We start from the raw sequence: 19,207 nt of genomic DNA on the forward strand, positions 1-19,207 counted from the left end.
TAAAAAAAGTGCAGACAGCCTGTAGTTGCCATGTGACACAACCGAAGAATTATGGCTGCTTAGCGATTTCCTGTTCTGCTTCAGAAACAGATGTTTAAAAACTTCATGTCAAAAGAGATGTCAGAAATTGGGGATAAAATCACTGCTCTTTGCAGCATATCAAAGTCTTCCTTTCAATGGGCATCTTATTGATTTGGTCTCTTCACACCGCATTCTCTGGAAAGCCCATTTAAATTCACCAGCTGCTGCTCCCGCCTGCCTGCATGCTGCCAGCATGCCTTGTGCATGCTAGGCTTCATAAAGGGCCTTTGAAGACAATGTCTTAAAAAAATCACAGTTAAGAAATGTTAAAATTTAGGTTCCAGAAATGTTGGCTTACGTATGGTGCTCATGGTGTGTGTTTTCTTAAGTATCTTGGTTGCATAGCCCACTGAGCAATAAATAATAATGAGCAAATGTATCTGTCCAACATGGGAAGAGAGCTATGCCCTGTAAAGTTGTAGTTTATGCTGTAAAACTGGCTCATTGTGCAGGGCTTTAATCTATGGGAAAGGTATTATGTTTAAAGCAATAAAAATGTTCTCTTCCATGTCACTACAACCTTTTGGCAAACTCCCTGCTCTGTCTCTCAGCAGCTTCTTCACCCAGTTGATCATGAAGGAACTTTGAGATTGCCTGCTACCCCAAAAGGAACCATAGGTCTTTTGGAACTTTCTTGACTTCTCTTAAACATGCCAGGTGTAGTCAGACTTCCAGTTCCAGCCCAGATGAGGTAGCCCCATTCCTCCAAGCTCTTCCCTCTTAAAAATGAAAAGACCGTGGATGTAACACAACAAACACCCTGAAGAGATTCTAAAAGGCGGAAAGAGGAAGGCAGACTCCCAGGGCCCTCAGCTGGAGGAACAACACAGTGGCAGGTCCCCAGGGTTTCATTATTGCCTCAATATATTCCAGACAGGGCTCTACATGCATGTCCAACCTGGAATTGCCAGCAGGCACAGAACCCAAAAAACTTCAACAAAAGCCTGCTCTCTACAGCCAAAAAGACTGAGAAAGGGGTGATCTAACAACAGAAATATTTTTGGCAATACTCACCCAACTCCAGTGGAACACCAGTAGAAAAACCACACCTCCATCCCTGGAACTGATCCCATTCCACAACCCTCTGCTCTGTAGCAGCCAGAGGGAGCACTCCAATTCCCCTGCTCAGTAGAGCTCAGCCTAATCTTCCCTCACCAACTTGATAGAGGCAGGTGGTTTTCTAATTCCCCCACTGGGTGCTGTCTGTGGGCCGAGTAGGTAGTCGATCTCCCATCCTCTGTGCAGTGGAAGCAGGCAGTGCTTCAATTTTCCTGTGGGTAGTGTCAGTGGAGTCCAGTAGCTAGTTGAGCCACACACTTAACTGGGATCAAAACAGTAGAATGGAGTGGGAGGCAGGGCTATCTAGCATGCTGCTTCCACTCCTCCCTTTCCCTGGTGCCAACAGGGCCCAGAAAGGGGCTGATCCTGCAGCAATAAAGCAGTGTGAGTCAGCCCTCCACTTCCCTACAGAGAACAGTGAGCTCACATTCACCTGTGGAGGCAATGAGGGAGTGGGAGGTGTTTCCTACTTTTGCTGGGAAGGTATCAGTGGGGTTGAACCACACATATCTATCTCTATATATGAAAGGCTAATATGCAAAGTGTCCCTTTGGGAGTTTGATTGCTCACTATGACATGCACTGACCACCAGGAGGCGGCGCAGAACATCGCAGGTGATCAGCAGTGACTGAGGGAGCAAGGGAAGGAGGAGACGGGGAGGCGGGGAACCTGATTGGCCCTGATCGCCAGCCAGGCCTAGGGACCCTACCCATGCACGAATTTCGTGCACCGGGCCTCTAGTGTAAGTATATATATATATATAAAAGCCTAAGTGACCTGTCAACCGTTCGACCATTTGACTGGTAGCTACAATGTGCATTGACCACCAGGGTGCAGATGCTCAATGAACAGACATGGAAACAGGGAACAGACTCATCAATCTCAGAGGGATGGGGAGGGAGGGCAGGAAGAGATTAACCAAAGATCTTATATGCATACTAGTGGCCTGGTGCATGAAATTCATGCATGAGGGGGGTTCCCTCAGCCCAGCCTGCACTCTCTCCAATCAGACATCCCTCTCACAATCTGGGACTGCTGGCTCCTAACTGCTCACCTGCCTGCCTGCCTGATCGCATCTAACTGCCTCTGCCTGCCTTATTGCCCCTAACCCCTCTGCCTGCCTGATCACTCCTAATCTCTCTGCCTGCCTGCCTGCCTGATCACCCCTAACTGCCTCTGCCTGCCTGATCACCTCTAACTGCCCTCCCCTGCCAACCTGATCGCCCCTAACTGCCTGATTGATCGTCCCTAACTACCCTCCCCTGCCAGCCTGATTGTGTCCCCAACTGCCTTCCTCTTCAGGCCTGATCTCACCCCCAACTGCTTTCCCCTGCTGGCCTGATCTCACCCCCAACTGCCTCTGCCTGCCTGATCACCCCCAACTGCCCTCCCTTGCCCGCCTGATCTCGCCCCAACTGCTCTCCTCTGCCAGCCTGATCACCCCTAACTGCCTCTGCATGCCTGATTGTCCCTAACTGCCCTCCCCTGCCAGCCTGATTGCACCCCCAACTAATCTCACCCCAACTGCCCTCTCCTGCCAGTCAGATCTCGCCCCCAACTGCCCTCCCCTGGTGGCCTGATCTTGCCCCTAACTGCCCTCCACTGCTGGCCTGATCACCCCTAACAGCCTCTGCCTCACTCCCACCACCATGGTTTTGTCCAGAAGGAAGTCAGACATCCAGAAGATGGCTGGTTGACCCGGTCTAATTAGCATATTACCCTTTTAGTAGTATAGATAGATTATATAGGATAGGATTGCTTAAATGGCAGGGGGGGAGAGGAGCCTTTTTCATCAGGAGGAGATGCTCTTGGCAGACAAAAAGACATAATCCCTATATCTGGACTGATAGCCAGCCATATGCACTATACTGCCAAACTAGTCATTAAAAAATTGAACTGCTTTCTTACACCTTACACCAAACAGCTGTTTCCCTTAAAACCCCTCCTCAGCCTCCACCTTAGGTTCTGCCTTTGCAATTCACCCAGATTATGTTCTGACTGGTTGGTTTCTATTCCAGTCAGCATCAAAAGCTCCGCCTCCTAGGCAGCCATTGGCTCCTTGCAGTTCACCCAGATTTGGTTCTGATTGGTCAGTTTCTATGCCAATCAGAATCTCTGGGCCTATCAACGGGCCTGATCAGAGAGGTGGGGATGATCAGCAGCCCCAGCAGAGGCCCAAGAGAAAGAGAGGTGCGGCTGCTGGCCAGGCCCTGAGAGAAAGAAAGAGGCAACGGCTGATCAACAGCTGCCATGAAGGCTACAGATCAGACCCTGCTTCTCTCTGCAGGCCTCTCTTTAGACCTGATCCATAGTCCCCTCAGCAGTCAGTGCTGGGTCATGGCACCCACAGCGGCGGGTAGTCAGTGCTGGGTTGCCATGGCAACCCAGCACTGACTTCTGGTAGGTCAAGCCTTTGGTCATTTTGGATGTTATGGACCCTGGGTTTTTATATATTAGGACTAGCAGCCCGGTGCACAAAATTTGTGCACATGGGGATGGGGTCCCCTCATTTCAGCCGGCAACCTCTCCAATCCGGGACTCCTTGAGGGATGTCCGACTGCCGGTTTAGGCCCGATTGATCGGGCCTAAACCGGTAGTCGGACATCCCTCTCACAATCTGGGATCACTGGCTCCTAACTGCTCACCTGCTTGTCTGCCTGATCACCCTTAACTGCCCCCTCCATGCTGGCCTGGTCACCCCCAACTGCCTCCCTGGCAGCCGGGTTTCCCCTTACTGCCTCCCCCTGTCATCCTAGTCACCCCCAACTGCCTCCCCCCACCAGTCTGGTTGCCTCCAACTGCCCCCCTGCTGGCCTGGTTGCCCCACACAGCCTGCTGTTCAGTCATTTGGTCGCCCCTCACTGCCCCCGCTGCCAACCTGGTCGCCGCATGCAGCCCTCTGTTCAGTCATTTGGTCATCCCTAACTAACACCCCTGCTGGCCTGGTCACCTCACGCAGCCCTGTGCTCAGTCGTTTGGTCATCCCTCACTAACGCCCCTGCTGGCCTGGTCACCCAATGCAGCCTGCTTGTTCAGTTGTTTGGTCATCCTCACTAACCCCCCTGCCAGCCTGGTTGCCCCACACAGCCTGTTCGGTCATTCGTTCGGTTGTTTTGGTTGCAACAGTCACTTAGGCTTTTATATATATAGATTAGAGGTCCGATGCACAGATCGGTGGGGTCCCTTGGCCTGGCATGCAGGGATCGGGCCAAATCCATGCACCAGGCCTCTGACATCCCCTGAGGGGTCCCAGATTGCAAGAGGGCACAGGCCAGGCTGAGGGACCCCACCAGTGCACGAATACGTGCACAGGGCCTCTAGTTTATTTATATAGACTCAAGAAGCTGAGTGAAACCCAACTTGGATAAACCCAAAGGGTGTGAAATCCATGCCAAGACATATAATTAAACATGTAAAAGCTAAAAAGACACCCTCCCCCCACCCCCCCAAAAAAGAAAGAAATCTTGAAAGCAGCCAGAGGGAAATAACACATTGTTTATAGGAAAACACCAATTTAAATAACAGTAGATTCCTTATCTGAAACCATGGAGGCCAGAGGGGCATGGCATAATATTTTTCAAGATTTGAAAGAACAGAACTATCAACTACCAAATTTATATCCAGCAAAAATATCTTTCAAGAATAAAGGGGGAAATAAAGACATTCTCAGACAAAGCAAAACTAAGTGATTTTGATGCTAATAAACCTATCCTTTTGGCATGACTAAAAAAAGTTCTCTGTACGTAAAGGAAATAATACAAGAAGGCTTGGAATTTTCAAACAGAAAAAAAGAACTTTGGAATGGGTAAAATAAGGGCAAATAGATATCCTACTTCTCATGAGTTTCTTAAAAACATTTTTGATGGTTGAAGCAAAAGTTATATAGTGTACAATATATAAGGAAGAAATACTTAAGAAAATTATATTTTAAAAATCTAAAAGTGTGCATTCTGGAGCCCATCTGCTTTTTGGCTGCATACCTCAGCTTTCTGTCACTATAGCTATGAGATTCAGGGCAAGTGGTGACCCCAAAAGGGGCTTAAGAAGTATTGTGAAAATCTATTGGAGTTGCAGTCTGGCTCACAAGTACATCTCCTCTCTAGGAAGGACCTCAGAAGAATGGGGGGACTGTGGTGACTCACTGCATCAGGATAGACTATACCAACCAGGATGGACTCTGAAGCAGAGCACTTGTTGACTGGCTCACTCCTGACTTGAGGGGGTGTGTGGACTCGCTTTCCCAAAATACCCTCTTTTGGAGTTGACTAGAGTCCCTCCTTGGGTAGCTGGGCCCTAAATGTGGGGAATCTGCCCTTCAGCTGCTCCATGGTCCTCCTTAGCCTCTACCAAGAAACCTGGGAGTTCTTGTGCAAATCACTTCTCAGCTCTCCTGTGGGACATATGCAGATTAGGCCCCTCAGTGACCCTTCACAAGCAACCATAGCCATAAATAACCCCAACTTTAAGACATGCTGAGGTCAATCTGCATGCCATTTGATTAAGTAATGCACAGAAAAGCAATGAGAGGGCCCGTTGCATGATTGAACATAAATCTGAGAGACTGGTCAGGAAGAAATCGAAACCTTTCTTGGTTGTACTATTATGCTACTTGGTGGCTGGAAAGGAAATTATTTACTTGGGAAATCACAGTGACATGACAAGATCACTGGTACTTCGCTAATGGCCTCTGTGCTCTTTTGTTCTATAGTTTTTACTTAGTGTCCAAAATTTATAAGGTGTGACATGGTGGCAGGCTTGTTCTAAGCCATCAGCAGCCTCAGCCAGGAAGGTCTCTGAGCAAGTGAGGCTGTGACTGCTGAAGGGAGACATCCTCCTGGTGCCTTTTAAGGAGAAACTTGGAATCGTGGCCTCCCACCCAAGGGAGCTCTGAGGTCCAGCCCAAACGTTTTCTGATGAGTCCATCCTGGTGGGAATGGCACCGGGTATTAGACAGGTGAGGTCAGACCAGATCTGTGTTCAGCAACCTTGGTAATTGAGTCCTGCCTAGGAAAGAATTCAGACCCAAGACTCAAACCATAAGAGAGCATCCTATATAATAAAAGCCTAGGTGGCATCGCACAACGTTGTCACAAGATGGCCGCTGTGATGTCGTCACAAGATGGCTGATGCCCCACGTCATCACAAGATGGCTGTCACAATATGGCCTCCCCCATGTCATCACAAGATGGCCACCACAAGATGGCCACCCCATGTGGTCACAAGATGACCACCACACGATGGCTGCTCCCACGTTGTCACAAGATGGCCACCACAAGATGGCCACCACAGATGGCTGCCCCCACATCATCACAAGATGGCTGTCACAAGATGGCATACCCCACATCATCACAAAATGGCCACCACAAGATGGCCACCCCCATGTCATCACAAGATGGCCACCCCCATGTCATCAGAAGCTGGCCACCACAAGATGGCTGCCCCCACGTTGTAACAAAATGGTCACCACAAGATGGCCAGCAGGGGAGGGCAGTTGGGGGTGACCAGGCCTGCAGGGCAGGGCAGTTGGGGGCAATTGGGCTGGCAGGGGAGCAGTTAAGGGGCGATCATGCAGGCAAGCAGGTGAGCATTTAGGAGCCAGCAGTCCTGGATTGTGAGAGGGATGTCCAACTAAACCGGCAGTTGGACATCCCCCAAGGGGTCCCAGATTGGAGAGGGTGCAGGCTGGGCCGAGGGACACCCCTCCCCCATGCACGAATTTTGTGCACTGGCTCTAGTTTATTTAGAAAATTACAGAGGTAGAAGTAATTTGTATCAGAAATGGGCTTAGAAAACAAATTATAGAGGCAAAGGAAGAGCCTTAGAGCTTAGAAGTGAGGAGGGTCAAGGTGACACGCCTTGGCGGGTATGGGGGTGAGTTGGAGGAAGGTGCTCTGGGTCCTCAACCTCATCCTAAGGGTTTTAGGTGGGAATTTTAGGGGATGTTTCAGGGGAAGATCTCAATAGAATATCAGCAAATGTCCAGTTGTGTCCTTCAGGGTCTAGGTCTCCATTGATTGATTGATTGGTCAGCACCTAGGTCAGGGGGTCATTAATCAATGCTGCTGGTCCTGAGGTCAGCCTTGGTGTCACCTGTCTGGCTTTGCTGCTTTTGGTGCCTGGAGCTGAAATACAAATGAAGCCTAGATGTCATCTCTAGGGAGGAAAGGTCAGGGCGCCCATACCACATGACCAGCCCTACGCAAGGGGAGGAAAGGTCATCCTGGGGATGAAGTCCCACCCTATAATTGTCCTTTGCTAGCACCCAGGGCTTTCTGCCCTGGTGACCTTCTGCACCTGGCTTATTGTCCTTGCTTTCCTCAGGTCTGTTTAACTGCCTACCACACATCTAGGTTCTTGCTTGCCTTAAGGCCTTCTTTAGTTTTGACCCTTGACATTCCCTGGGACCTGTCCATACTGGCCCCTGGCTGCTCTCAGTCATTGCCCATCCAGACAGTAGCCTCTTTGAGTCCCCACTGGGTGCTCCAGCTCCTTATTCTTTGCCCTCATTCATCTGTGCCCATGAATAGTCCATCCCAAAATCCAATTTAGCCTTTCTATAAGCCCACAGTGATTGGTGAGCATCCTTTGTCATGCACACCTCACTGTGTGGACTTTAGGATGAGGGTGGGACAGCCTGGGAGTTAAAAGTGTACATTCTGGAGCCCAGTGCTGCCTGGCTAGAAACCCCAGCATTCGGTCTCTCTAGCTATAGGACTAGGGCAAGTGGTGACCCTTCTTAGCCTCAGGTCCTTATCTAGAAAACAGACATCATAAGAGTTCTTACAGCATTGTTGGGAAAATTAAATGAATTAATTCATATAAAACATTTAGAACAGGGCCTGACCCTTAGTAAGTGCTATGTATTTTTATTTTGCTAAGTTAATCTTTAAAAACTAAGCCAGCTTTTAAAAACTGGGTTTTGTAATTTTAGAAGTGTGCTGTTGTGTTGTGCTTAGCGTGCCTGGCCACCCAGCCTGAGCAGGAAAGCTTAAATCAAAACCAGGTTTCAGGGAGGGGGAGGGAATTCCAGAGGCTTTTCTGACTAATTTTTGAAAAGCGTTCTCTTCCCTAAAAATGTGGAACTTAATATCAACCCTGAAGCAGATGGCTGACTCTTGAAGAACAAGGTTTAATAGAAGAAATGCAAGAAACAGTGGTACCACTTTCTCTAATCCTTAATCTCCTTTGTCAACTGACTCAGGGTCTGAAGCGTGTTCCTGTGCTGCAGGCGGTCTCCTTGTGGCTGGGATCCGATTGCTCAGGGTTCACCGCTCCTTCTTAACCACAGGTGGCCTCTACACCCCACCAAGGATGTTTGCATTCTTTGCAAGGAAGATAATTTAGTTTGCAGGTTCTCATGCTCCAAGTTAGTTTCCTTTCTCTAGCAGGAGAGGGAAGAAAGAAGTGCTTCAAAATTGCATATCTCCATTGAAAGCAGACAAATTCCTGAGCAAGGCCAGAAAACCACAGCCAGTGGCTGCATCGCCCCCCAGAGAGCCCTGCCTCCCTGGCTACTAGCCACACTGTCTTGCACAGCGGCCTTTGAGGGTCCGCACTCAGCAGGACCACACAACCCACCTTCAGAACCCTGTTTGCTGTGTGCAGGCCACCCATCTGTGCTGCATCTGGGGCTCATGTCTCTGGGCTGGCCTGAGACTATTCTCTGTGATGATGGGAGGACCTGGCTCTTTGTCCCTACTTATCCTGGCCTCACAGCAGGGATCTCTGCAGACTCATCCTACAAATGCCTCCATGGAGTGCTAGGTGCTGTGAGAGGCAGGTGTGGAAGAGTCATTGCCTCCTGAGGCCTGTAAGTGGTGGGGGTGGGGGTCAGAAGAGGCTTCCTCAGGAAGGTGACGCCTCACCTCCCTTTTAAAAGATAAGTAGGTGTTCACTGATAGATTGTGGGTCCGTGGGAATGGGAGGGAGAATTTCAGGGAGAGAAAACCCCTGAGCACAGGTGAGGAGGCAGGGCGGCTCTGTGCAGGGCAAGGGTGCAGGGAGAAGTGGGTTGGTGAAGTGCACCCAGGACTCCTGAGCTCACTCTAGATCAGTGGTTCTCAACCTTCCTAATGCCGCGACCCTTTAATACAGTTCCTCATGTTGTGGTGACCCCCAACCGTAAAATTATTTTAGTTGCTACTTCATAACTGTAATTTTGCAACTGTTAATGAATTGTAATGTAAATATCTGTGTTTTCCGATGGTCTTAGGCAACCCTGCTAGCAGTTCTCAACCTGTGAGCCGCTGTTATGAAGTAGCAAAGAAAATAATTTTATGATTGGGGATCACCACAACATGAGGAACTATATTAAAGGGCCATGAAGCCCCAACCCAGAAGCCTGCTTAGCTTTATACTAAAAATCATTTGTGCTGGCTTATCAAACAGCCCAAGGGTTTTGCCTGTTTTGCCTATAAAAATCTCCTAGACCCAAAGTCTCCCTCCTTTAGGTCTAGGAGATTTGAAAACCAAACCTCTAATCTCTGACACATTTGCTGCCTGACACTGGCCAGCATTGCTAGGCTGGTGGCCTCTGTACCCAGAAGGAATCTGGAGGACCCTCAGGGGGAAACTTCAGTCTAGAGACAGGTGTTGGAAGGAGGCATACAAGGGTCTATAATTAAATCATGCTGACCGGCCTCTAGGATAAGCCAGACTAAACTAATTTCATTCTCCCTTGAGGCAGGAATTCCAAAGAACCATGCTGGACAGATCCTGTAGTAATGAACAATTTTCCATTATGATTAATTAGCTAGACATTCACTTAATTAATTAATCAAGCATTTATTAAATGGTATCTATATGACAAGCACTGCACATCCCCTGGGGGATGCAAAGAAGAGTGAAACATGGTCCCTGCGCTCCAGGAGCTCATGGTAGAGAGACGGATTCATAAATACATACCCTCAACATCCTGTGATATAATCCTGTATAATCACAACTACAGCCACAGAGAGGAAGACACTAACTTAATTAGCAAGGTGCTGGAGTCTTAAGATGAGTGGGATTTTAATTGGTGGACAGAGTTGGAAAGAACCTTCTAGGTAGTTGCAACAGCATTTTCAAAGGCATCCTACCTAATAATAGACAAATATGCAAATTGACCATACCTCCGACACACCCAAAAGCCACGCCCACAAGCCACACCCACCATCCAATCAGAGTGAGTATGCAAATTAACCCAACCAAGATGGCTACAGCCACAGAGAGCAAGGTTTCCTAGGTAACAGAGGAAGCCAAGCTTTCCGCCTGCCCTTGCCAGGCCTAAGCCTCCACTCAAGCTACAAAGTTTCAAGTATAGAAGGTAAACAAATTCGAACAGAAATGGCGGCAGAATGGAGCTTGAGAGAGCAGGCCAGGGTTGCCCCTGGCCACAGGGGAAGCAAAGCTTTCCGCACACCCTGGCCAGGCCCAGGCCTCCGCTTAAGGCTACAAAGTTTCAATTATAACTCCAACAGAAATGGCTGCCAGCCTCGGAGGGAGCCCCAGGCTTGGCTCCGCTCCAGGCTACAAAGTTTCAATTGTAGAAGGAAAATAAATTCCAGATACCAGGGCCTCCGCTTGGGTTGCCAGGGGGCATGGCTGGCCTGCAAACCACCACAGGCCCCTCGCTCAGGCCACCCCACACCCCAAGGGAACCCCACCCTGATCAGGGACACCCTTCAGGGAAAACCAGCTGGCCCCCACCCCCGTACCAGGCCTCTATCCTATCTAATAAAAGAGTAATATGCAGATTGATCATCACTGCAACACACAATACAGCTGCCCCCGTGTGGTCAAAGATCCTGCCCCCGTGTGGACACAAGATGGCCACCACAAGATGGCCAGCAGGACAGGGCAGTTGGGAGGCACCCGGCCTGCAAGGGAGGGCAGTTGAGAGGGACCAGGCCTGCAAGGGAGGGCAGTTGGAGGTGATCAACCCTGCAGGAGAGGGCAGTTAGGGGTGACCAGGCCGGCAGAGGAGGAAAGTTGGGGGCAAACAGGCTGGCAGTGGAGTGGTTAGGGGGTGATCAGGCTGGCAGGCAGAAGCGGTTAGGGGCAATCAGGAAGGCAGGCAGGCAAGCAGTTGGAAGCCAGCAGTCCTGGATTGTGAGAGGGATGTCCGACTGCCTGTGGGCCTAAACGGACAGTCGGACATCCCTCCAGGGGTCCCAGATTGGATAGGGTACAGGCTGGGCTGAGGGACAACCCCCCTCCGTGCACGAATTTTGTGCACCGGGCCTCTAGTAAGTTTATGAAAACCATGGTATGATTGGGGCATGTCTAGTAGAGACTCATAATTCACAGCATGTGAAGCCATTCCCCACTTCTTGTGCCTAGGGCAGACAAGCCAATCAAGAACTTCACTTCTCATTTGATCAGCCTTTTTTATAGACATCTCACATACCAGGTCAACTTGATCACCAGAGAGGCAATGTATCCAGGCATTAGTTACCCCCAGAAACCTCTTCAAAGAACTACAAATCCATTGTATTCTTGACTTTTAAAGATGGCCCATGCCGTGGACAACAGTATGTGATTGACAGGGGCCAGGGAGCTTGGCAGGAGGTAGAGAAGAGTAAAGGGGAAATAAATGGTGATGGAAGGAGACTCGACTTGGGGTGGTGAACACACAGCACAGTGCACAGATAATGGGCTGTGGAATTGTGCACCTGAAACGGATATCATCATAATTAATTATTTTTTAATAACAGGAAAGGAGCGAAGAGACAGCAGACATTACAGGCATGTTCCCTGCAAAACACTAAGAGAGAGATCCAACAAAGGGAAGATACTTGTTTGTCAATCACATGTGGGCACAGAGAAAATTGGCCAGAATGGGCCTGCCATTGCAAGCACAAGAAGATTTTAAGTACTTAATCCCCTGAACAAAGGAACTCACTCTCTTGTGCTCTCAGGACTCTTAGGACTCTTGTTGCTCAGGGCACACTCTCTTGGTTCTCTTGTATTCACCTATATAGCCCACAGACATGAGGACCCCACATGCCATGGGCTGGTGCTGAACTGGACCTGGTTCCAACATAGAAAGGAAACTCTGGACACTGGCTCTGATTTTAGCTCTATTGAAAATCCATCTACACTTCTTCCAGGACTGGACAAAGAGAAGGGGGACTTTGGAAAACCATGACATAATTCCATGGAAATAACATACCTACTATATCTCATCTCCCCGTGGGGGCCTCTGTAAATGCATATTCCAGCAGTACCCCACTCCACGAGCAACTGGGGGAGATGAGGCCTTCTCCCCTATAACAAAGCCTCTATATTTTGCTAACCAGTGTCACCCCAATTTATACCAATAAAAGGGTAATATGCTAATTAGACCGGGAGACCTTCTGGGAGACCGGCCAGGGATGGCAGTTGGGGACCATCAGGCCAGCAGAGGAGGGCAGTTGGGGGCCATGAGGCCAGCAGGGGGGCAGTTGGGGGCAAGCAGGCCAGCAGGGAGGGCAGTTGGGGGTGAGAAGGCTGGTGGGGGGGCAGTTGGGAGTGAGCAGGCTATCAGGCAGAGTGGTTAGGGGCGATTGGGCAGGCAGGCAGGTAAGCAGTTAGGAGCCATCAGTCCCGGATTGCAAGAGGGATGTCTGACTGCCGGTTTAGGCCTGATCCCACAGGGCCTAAACCGGCAGTCGGACATCCCCTGAGGGGCCCCAGATTGGAGAGGGTGCAGGCCGGGCTGAGGGACCCTCCCCTATCCCCGTGTGTGAATTTCATACACCGGGCCTCTAGTAAATTTAATTAAAAGGAAAAATATATTTTAAAATAGGGTGGTCTATGCAAGAAACAATTTTATCAAATCACTATGCTATAAAGACCTGTATATGATTGGTTCTGTTCAAAGTTCAGTTCTCATATGTTGATGGGGGTCCTTTTACTTAACAATGAAAACTGTGCAGCTTATAGTGTTTCTCGTTTTGCCTTAGTTCTTAACTAAGTGTTGTGTGCAGCCATAAAAGCATGTCTTGGTCTAGAGCTTTGGATCAAGCTCTCTCCCTGTCTTCATTGCTTTGTAGTTGGTGATTTTTTAAAAAACTTTTAAAATGGGTTCTTATATATATTTTGACTATTCACTTTCACTGCCTATGTCTTTTATTTTTAGAAATTGGTGATATATCATATTAACAGTTCTCTAGAAATAATTTCACAAAGCAGATTCTATTATAAACTGTCTTAGCTAAAGGTATTCTTTCCTTTTATAAATTTTATTTTTTTTATTTATTTTTTAAATGAGAGCAGTTTTAGTTTTACAATAAAATTGAGAAGGAGATACAGAGATTTCCTATATACTCCCTGCTCCCACACATGCACAGCCTCCCCCATTATCAACATCACTCAACAGAGGAGTAAATTTATTATTATTATTATTATTATTATTTTTATTTTTACCAAAAATGCACCAACATTGGCACATTGTTATCACCCCAAATCCATAGTTTACCTTAGGGTACATTCTGCGGTATAGACAAATGTAGAATGACATGTTTCTATCATTATAGTGTCATACAGAGCTTTTTCACTGCCCTAAATATCCTCTGTGCTTTGCATGTTTATCCCTTCCTTACCAACCCCTGGTAACCACTGATCTTTTTACTTCTCCATAGTTTTGCCTTTTCCAGAATGTCATATACTTGGAATCAGTATAGTATCTAGCCTTTTCAGATAGGCTTCTTTCACTTAATAATATGCATTTTAGTTTCCTCCTTATCTATAATAATAAAAGCATAATATGCTAATTAGACCAGACAGCTAAACGACCTTCCAGACAAAGCCAGGGCTGTGAGGGCTGAGGCCCTTGCATGAATTTTGTGCATTGGGCCTCTAGTTTATTCATAACTTGATAGCTCATTTCTTTTTAGCACTGAATAATATTCCATTGTCGGGTGCACCACAGTTTATTTGTCCATTTACCTCCTGAAGGACTTCTGGTTGCTCCCAAGTTTTGGCAATTATAAATAAAGCTTCATAAATATCTATGTGCAGGTTTTTGTGTGGACATAAGTTTTCAACTCATTTGGATAAATACCAGGGAGCATGATTGCTGGATCGTATGGTAACAGTATGTTTAGTTTTGTAAGAAATCACCAAACTTTTTCCTAGGTGGCTGGGTGGGTTTTAATTTGGGTGAGTTTTTCTCTTGACACTTTAAATATTTCACTCCACTCTTTTCTTAGGTCTGAGAAGCTTAATGTAATTCTTTGTTTCTCTATGGGTATGGTGTTTTTTCCTCTGGCTTCTTTCAGGATTTTTGTCTTTATCTTTGATTTTCTGTAATTTGAAAATGATATACTGAGGTGTAGTTTTTTGGGCATTTATCCTGCTTGGTGTTCTCTGAGCTTCCTGGATCTGTGATTTGGTGTTCGACATTGTTTTGGGGGAAATTATAAGTCATTGTTTCAAATATTCTGTTTCTTTCTTTCTTTTTCTCCTTCTGGTATTCCTATTACATGTATGTTCCACCTTTTAAAATTGTCCCACAGTCCTTGGGTAGTCTGTTCTATTTTCAACCTTTGTTCTCTTTGCTTTTCAGTTTTAGGGGCTTTTATTGATATGTCCTCAATCATGTCCAGTCTACTAATAAGCCTATCAAAGGCACTCTTTATTCCGTTGCAGTGTTTTTGATCCCTAGCTTTCCTTTTTGGTTCTTTCTCGGTATTTCTTTCTCTTTGCTGACATTGCCCACCTGTTCTTGCATGCTGTCTACTTTAACTATTAGAGCCCTTAGCATATTAATCATAGTTGTTTTAAATTCCTGTTCTGATAATTACAATATCCTTGCCATATCTGGTCTGATGCTTACTCTGTCTCTTCAAATTGTGTTTTTGGCCTTTCAGTATGCCTTCAATTTTTTTCTTGATAGCCAAACATGATGTACCAGGTAAGAGGAACTGATGTAAATTAGGCCTTCAGTGATGTGGCTGTGAGGTGAGGGGGAGTGGAAGCTTCCATCGTCCTGTGACCAGGTGTCCGGCTTTAGTGAGCTTGTACCTCTGGACTGTGAGCTTCACAAGTGCTTCTCAGTTTTTTTCTCTTCCTTTAGGTGGGAGAGGATGGCAGGAGTGTGCTGGAGTTGGGTATTTTCCTCCCGCAGGCCAGGTAGGTGCTGATAAACCCTAGCAAGTTAGGTTCTGGTAAGAAGTCTTCCCGAGGGCAGTCTTGTTAAGAAGAACAGAGTGCTGTGGAGCATTCCAAAATGGCCCCCTTTTCCCTCCCCTGATGGAAGCCCATGGGAATTTTTCTCCAATATTTATTGTAGAACCTGGTCAAGTTCCTAGAGGTAAATCTCACAATATTGTGGAGACCCCACAACTAGGTCCCCTTGGATATTTAACTCTCAGGCTTGTCTGCACTGAGCCACCAGCAATTCATCAAGCACACGTCAGATCCCTGCGGATGTTTCTCTCTCAAGTCTCTGCTCTGGTCCCCCACGACTTCCTAGTACCTGCCCATCTGTCTCCCCAGCCTTGGGGTGGCAGTGTACCCTGTGTCCCTGCCTCTCTTATGGATCCAAGAAGAGTTGTTGATTTTCAGTCTGTTCAGCTTTTGACTTGTTGTTAGGATGGAGTAGCGACTTCTAAGCTACCTACATTCGGAACTGGAAACCAGCAGTGCTATCCTTTCCTTTTAACATGGGATATCAACACATTTGAAAAGATATTGAAGTAGCACACATAGGCATACTCTTGTATAGTCTCAGAAATCTAAAAAAATAGGATACTGTGGGCAAGATTTTAAAGAAAAATTACCTTAGTCCTGGGGCCTTCATTTGCATTGGCATTCGTTTTCCTCAAATTCCTTATCCTCACACCCTAATTACAAATAAGAAAAAGTCATAGAAGTTAGTACTGTGTGTTGGGTGCTCGCTGTGTACCAGGTACTGTGCTAGGGGCTTCACCTGTGTTATTGCTAATCCCTGTCAACAACCCTGCATAAAACTAATTATTTAACCTATTTTCCATATTAAGAAACTGAGGCTCAGAAAGGTTGGGCATCTTGCCTAAGGTCACACAATTAGTCACTTAATAACCAAATGATAATAATATTTTAAATCACTATGGTTAAAACCTAACTGTCAGAGTCCTGTCAGACTGTGGTGACTAGTGAAATGCTTGTCGGCTTTGTAGGCAGTAACTTTGAAAGACACTGGGGGTTGGTGGGCTGTATGTGCATGTAAGATGACTTTGGATCATGTTGTTATTATCTCATGGTTCATAGTCTGATTCCAAAATATGTTTCCCCAACCTGTTTTATCAGTCCTTACAGATTAATTAATAACCTCAGCATTGCAATTTCCAACAATAGGATGCCTGGTTTTTAGGTGACATCAATGAGTTACCAACAGATTTATAATCGTGGGTTTCTTATTAGGCTAAAAGTTGTTTGGTTTTAATTTTTGGTAACCCCTCATTTAACCATCCTAAAAATCAAATTGTCTTTTTCAACCCAAATAAGCTATTTCCTTCTTAGATCCAAGAGCTCTCAAGCTTTGAAGATAAAAGAACGGGCTGTTTCACAGCTCAGAACTTTCCATGACATGTTCCTGAGACAGGAAGTGAATTTGCAATCCTCGATGGTCCGGTCCAGTCGGTCCTTTCTGGAGAGCAGTCTGACTCAGTGGCAGCACCTGCGCCTGCTTTCCTGGCCTGGCAGGACGCTGAGTTAGAGTGGGCACTGCTGGGACCCCGCACACCAGCTCGGAGGCACAGGGCCTTAGGGGACCAGCAGCCCCGCTGGAAAATGGGGGACTCATGTTTGTCAATGACAGCACTAAAAGATTAAAGGCCTCATGTGGAAAAACTTGATTAAAATACAAATTTAATATATGAATGTTTTATCTTTTCAATGAAAACTGAAAAGTCCTAATCCACACATTTGTCATGCTCAGCAGAGCCTTAAGAGAGGTTAACATAGAACATTAAACATTATCTATTAAAGAATTATATTTCACAACAATGAGTAAAAGGAAAAAACATTAGCAAACAAAGGACACTGTTCTTCCCCACAGTTAATTTCCATGCGCAAACGACACTATTTGTTACAAGAGGAGAAAAAAGGCAAAGTTAAAAGCTCTTAAAATTTAGGATATAATGGAATTGTTTCTTCTTGTGAAATATTGTTTTAAGTCTGTTCCAAAGTGAGGTCAGAATGCCACCCCAAGGTTGGGAAACACAACGGACTCTGCTTCTTAGTACAGTTACAGGGATGTGTTTATACAACATATTTGGGTCTTTAAAGGTTATTGAACACAAGACAAATTTACCAACTCACAGTTAATCCATCTTTTAAATGGCTACTTGGGCGCCATCTACCGGTGTGGCATTAAACAGGTCCCTTAAAAGCCACCTGTGGCCAGTTGGTGACCGAGGATAGAGGGTGACGCAAGTTATGCCGCCTCCAAGTGGAAAACTATGGAAAGATGTGTGACAGCTCATGGGCTCTGATAACTTCTCTCTAGTGATGTTTTAAGGGGCCACGGGACTGAATAAGCTTTAACGAGTTACCCACTGCGGCTGAAAGACTATGTTATACAGGGATTGGCAAAAGTAGGTTTATAGTTGTAATGCAAATAAATAATACAATAATTAATAAACAATACAAGAATAAACTCGTTTGAGTATTCACAACGGTAAACCCACCCCTGTACAACTGTACGTGTGAAAACCAGAGATGTGGCACATAATACATGATGACCCTATTATTATTGTAATTAATATAATTCTAATCTCTTGCTGAAAAGGTGTTTATGTAGCTAATGAACACTTCAAACAGTTCACAAATGTTTTAAAGGTATACTCGGTGGTCCCTGTGCAGATGTGCCTAATGGGGAAGAGTGGAGGTATGGGAATCAGACTGCCTGGGGCCAGGTCCTGCCTTCCCTGCCACTTCCAGGCTGAGTGACGAAAGCAAGTTACTTAACTTCACTGAGACTCATTTTAAAAAATCTGTAAAATAATATTTGTACCTTAGTGGGGGTGAGGGTTACATGAGTTGGTACAACTAGAGCATTCTGCAAAGAGCAACCCTGGGACTGGAGGTGTGGAGATGGGAGAGAGTGAGTTAGAGCATCATAGAGCTCACTGTTCTACTGAGTTAGCCATTCACAGTAAATGCAAACGTCCCCACTGCTGCAAGCCTCTGGTGAATTACCAGAGTTCTGGCAAAGCTGATTTTGACCATCGATTGCCAGTTTTCTTCTAACATTTTTGCAGGAGAGAATTTTTGAAAGTTCTTATAAAGTTTATGTGTTTTTATTTAATCCTCACCCAAGGATATTTTTTCCATTGATTTCTAGAGGGAGTGGAAGGGAGGAAGAAGAGAGAGATTGAAGGGAGGAAGAAGGGGGATGGGGAGAGAAACATCAACATGAGAGACACACCAATTGGTTGCCTCCCACTCGCGCACTGGGGGCCAGGGATTGAACCTGCAACTGAGGAATGTGCCCTTGACTAGGAATTGAACCCATGACCCTTCTGTCCACAGGCCAACGCTCTAACCACTAAGGAAGACCAGTCAGGGCAGATTTATGTTTTGAAGACCACGCTGGCCCTAGTGTGAAGAAGACACTGGGGTTAGGGGAAGACTCGAGTCAGAGAGAGGACGGGGAGCATGAACAGGTGACAGGACAGAGGCCTTCATGGAGGCGGTGGCAGTGGGAATAACTCTCACAGTTCGTGTGTACTGAGTGATTGCAGTTTGCTGATTTCTGCCACACCCCCTTTTGTAAATACCTATCTTACAGATGATAAAACTGCATTTAGAACAGTTTTTATCTGCACCGCACTTAATACCTTGCCCATGGTCACAGAGCTAACATTGGGTTAGTGCAGGGTTTTGAATCTTTATTAGTTTGACTTTAAAATCTATGCTCATAATCACTACACTATATGTCTAGAAGCAGGCTCAATGACTATAGTAAAAAATAAATCTTTATGTAAGAAATACCTATTGATGATTAACTATGTGCCAGGTACTTTTGGTGGGGCTTGGAATATAGCAGTGAACAAGACAGAAAAAGTTTCCTGTTCTCATAGAGCTAACATTCTAGTTGGCTAAACAAAATATGGAAGCA

At 46.4% G+C, this 19,207-nt stretch overlaps 1 protein-coding gene across 2 annotated transcripts in view; it reads left to right on the top strand.

The window, feature by feature from the left end:
* Nucleotides 1–16,913, top strand: part of KATNAL1 (katanin catalytic subunit A1 like 1) — a 165,620-nt gene extending 148,707 nt beyond the window's left edge. Inside the window, exons 12-13 of one of the 2 annotated variants that reach the window (XR_008556563.1) lie at nt 15,179–15,234; nt 16,591–16,913. The gene's annotated coding sequence lies outside the window, so the exon portion shown is untranslated. The remainder of the gene's footprint in view (nt 1–15,178; nt 15,235–16,590) is intronic. The other variant, XR_008556564.1, reaches the window with a different exon arrangement.
* The last annotated feature ends 2,294 nt before the right edge of the window (nt 16,914–19,207 follow it).

This window comes from Eptesicus fuscus, chromosome 7, assembly GCF_027574615.1.
Source record: "Eptesicus fuscus isolate TK198812 chromosome 7, DD_ASM_mEF_20220401, whole genome shotgun sequence".
Classification (NCBI taxonomy): Eukaryota; Metazoa; Chordata; class Mammalia; order Chiroptera; family Vespertilionidae; genus Eptesicus; species Eptesicus fuscus.